The 3,559-nt window shown below is 50.2% G+C and overlaps 1 long non-coding RNA gene across 1 annotated transcript; it reads left to right on the forward strand.

Annotated features, from left to right (window-relative positions):
* The first annotated feature begins 595 nt into the window (after positions 1–595).
* LOC116873279 lies at positions 596–3,224 on the forward strand. The gene is made up of 3 exons (XR_004383769.1): positions 596–630; positions 2,339–2,432; positions 3,108–3,224. It is a non-coding gene; the product is annotated as an uncharacterized LOC116873279 (long non-coding RNA).
* Positions 3,225–3,559: the final 335 nt, after the last annotated feature.

Raw genomic sequence — 3,559 nt, forward strand, 5'->3', positions numbered from 1 at the left:
CGGCTTTCTGACGCTGGCCAGTGTGGGTAGCTTCTGCAAGCTCGCTCACTCACGTCGGGAAGTTGATGGGACTTGGCTGGGACATCAGCTGGGATTTTTGGTGACAATACCTACTCTGTCCTGTGGGCTCTTTACACAGGCTTTTGTGTGTGTGTATGTTGTCGGGGTGGTTCCCTTCTGCTCTGGAAGCTGGGTTCAAGAGTGAGCACTCCACGATTCAGGAAGAGACGGAAACTGTCATTAGCTGAACAGCGATAGAACCCAGACTCAAGACGAGGGGACACAGACCCACGTCTCCGCGAGAAGAGTACCAAAGAATTTTATGACCAAGTTTTAAAAGCGCCTGCAGGGGTTTATGTTATTAAAGAGTTGGAAGTCGATTCGCAGATTGGAATGCTCTTTTCTCCCTTTGGTGCTGTTGAATACTTTTCATCCCTGCAGGAATCTGCCCTACACCCCACCCCCACCTGTTTCCTGAAGGTTGAAATTCTCTTGCTTCCTGTCTCTACCGTCGCCCTGCAAGCAGGTGGAAGGCAAGACTGATTTCATCGATATTCACTGCTCCTGTGGCCAGATGGAATGCCCCTTACAAGGTAGGCACCCCGATAAATGAGTGCCGGACAAGCAAATGTAAGTGAGAGGTTGAAGAGGGTAGAGAGAAGAGGAAGAGGGCTCCGGGCAGGCCAGGTCTCTAACAGAGGGAGGGGGGGAGGGCTTCTGGCTGTGCAGGTGGGTGTCACCTCTTATTCAGCAATATCTGAATCGATGGTCCCCCAACGACCAGAAAATGCTAGGGCTTTTCCCTCTGCAGGGTCATAAGTATTTCTGTGGCTTAAAGATCCGAGTTGAGGGGCGCCTGGGTGGCTCAGTGGGTTAAGCCGCTGCCTTCGGCTCAGGTCATGATCTCAGGGTCCTGGGATCGAGCCCCGCATCGGGCTCTCTGCTCAGCGGGGAGCCTGCTTCCTCCTCTCTCTCTCTGCCTGCCTCTCTGCCTACTTGTGATCCCTGTCTGTCAAATAAACAAATAAAATCTTTAAAAAAAAAAAAAAAAAAAAAGATCCGAGTTGAGGGCAGTAATAAGTGGTCTTTGGTGTCGTCCAGCAAACACAGATAACTGGGTGTATGTTCCTCCTCCAGGAAGCCTTCCTAAAGACGCATTTTAGAGACCAATGCGATCTCCACCCAATATGCCACCCGACAAGTCGGACAGGCAACTCAGCGGCTGACCCAGTGGCCTTTGGTTATATATTTGGGCCTGGCTTTCCCTTGCTAAACAATTTGCGAGGCTTCTAGACAAAGCTAAAGCCAAAGAGTGAGCTGCTTTACAAGACCAGGCCCTGCCCCTTGAGCTGTAGGGCCTCGCGGCCACTGTTCAAGCAAGACATGGCCTGAGCCGTCGTTGTTAGACCTTGCTGTCTTTTTTTTGTTGTTGTTGTAGTTAAGATTTTTATTTATTTATTTTTGTCTTTGTGAGAGAGAGAGATGGAGATAGAGGACGAGCAGGGGGGAGGGGGCAGAGGGAGAAGCAGGCTCCCCACTGAACAAGGCACCCGATACAGGACTCGATCCCAGGACTCTGAGACCATGACCTGAGCTGAAGGCAGACACTTAAGGAACTGAGCCACCCAGGCGTCCTACATGTTGCTCTTGTAGCAAATCTCAGGAGACTGATGGTGAGCAGAGCTTCGTGGGCACAGATGAGGGCTCTCCTTCTGCAGCCTGCCCAGGTGGCTGGTCTCTAGCTGGAGCTGCCCAGTAGGCAATGGGCGGTTTTTATGCCCTGCCTCCCATGACCTGTCGGGGCTGATCTTGGAATACCCCAGGGTCTCGGCATGGCTTATGTCCACCCCGTCTGTGGCTAGACTGTGATGGGTAGCATGCTGTGAAGCGCTTTTCCAGAGCAGAGATGGTCTGAACAAGTCACCTTGCTCAGTTTTTCTTGGGTTTCAGAGGTTAAAGTTTTGATGCTAAAAAAAGCAAAGGGGCTTTTTGGCTGCCCGATCCAAATGTCTTCCAGGTCGCTTTTGGGCCATGAAGTCCCCAGAGCCCTGTCTGTTGGAGACCCTCCGTGGTGGCCCCCAGGACCGCTGGCTCCTGCAGCCTCAGGAATGTCCCACACCCCTTATCCCCTCCTGATTGAGTAGTTTGGTTCCTCCTACTTCTGCAAATTCTTAGTGCCTTGCCTCCCACGCCAGAGACTGCTTGTGATTTGGCCAAAAGCCAGCAGACCAAGGATGTTGACTTTCTGCTCTCCAAACAAAAGGTCCTCTAGTTACCAGGATCTGCCCTCATTAGCAGGCACAAGGGATTATTAACAATTTTTTTTTTCTTTTCACAGAATAATCAGCAAATCCTGCCAGATTTGAAGCCTCAGTAGTATTCCTCCTCTCGTTCCACATGGACCCAGACTGGGCCGGGTTTCAGCAGCTAAGGTCTCAACTACCACAGCAGCTCCCGGCTTCTGCCTTCTTTTGGTTCTCTTCCATTCCTTCCTTCCCCAGAACTTTCTAGATCTTTCCATAAGTTGAGAGAGGCCCGGGCCCCTTCCTTAGTTTATTTTTTGACGTACTAAAAACCAAAGACATTTCAAGGTCGAGTTATAAGGTTATGATGCATTGTACATGTTTGCTTTTCACAGTATTAATGCTTTATTTTTTTAAAAGCGATGATTTTAAAAAATGATTTTATTTATTATTTGAGAGAAAGAGAGAGAGAGAGAGCATGAGCAGGGGGGAGAAGCAGAGGGAGAGGGAGAAGCAGACCCCTGCTGAGCAGGGAGCCAGACACGGGGCTCGATCCCAGGACCCTGGAATCATGACCTGAGCTGAAGGCAGACGCTTAATTGACTGAAGCCACCCAGGCACCCAGTATTAATGCTTTAAATGTGAAAAATGTAATGCTTTCCAGTTGTGCTAGTTATAACTGTAGAATTAAAAAATAATATAGTATATTCCAAATGGTGTGACCTGGTGATAGGACACAGGTCCAAAGTAGTTTCATGACTATCCCCCATTTTTTTATAGTACAACATGCATTTCTTTCTTTCTTTTTTTTATTAACATATATTATTTTCTTCAGCTGCCCTCCCCCTTTTTTTCCCTTGCCAGTATGTCCTTTGAATGTTGACTCCTATTTGAAGATAACCTTGAACGTCCGACTGTGGATTCCTTCAAGAACTAGAAGCTGGGCTTTCCGGCCACCCGCCAGGGCACAAAACAAGCTTCAGTGGCCGAGGTGGCAGCTCTGTGAGGTCCAGAAGCCTTCCTCAGGCCTCCTGCCCCATCCTGCATGTGCCTGCCCCCTGGGGAGCCTCAGGTCTTAAGGGAAAACTTTGTTCTCTGGCTGTCGATGCCTAGAATGCCCGACCGCCATCCTGCCCTTGACCGGATCCCATTCAGCCTCTAAGGACTAAGACCATGTGTTTACCCTCCCAGGAGTGTCCCCACGTGTGCCCCCTCGGAAGGTTGAGGGACCCTCCTCCTGCTGCCTGTATCCTGTGCCGCTGACGTCTTACCACGACCTGCAGCACGGTTCGTCTGTGTCTGCCCCCCGCCAGGGC

Source organism: Lontra canadensis, unplaced genomic scaffold (genome assembly GCF_010015895.1).
Source record: "Lontra canadensis isolate GAN:19392208 unplaced genomic scaffold, GSC_riverotter_1.0 scaffold32, whole genome shotgun sequence".
NCBI classification, from domain to species: Eukaryota; Metazoa; Chordata; class Mammalia; order Carnivora; family Mustelidae; genus Lontra; species Lontra canadensis.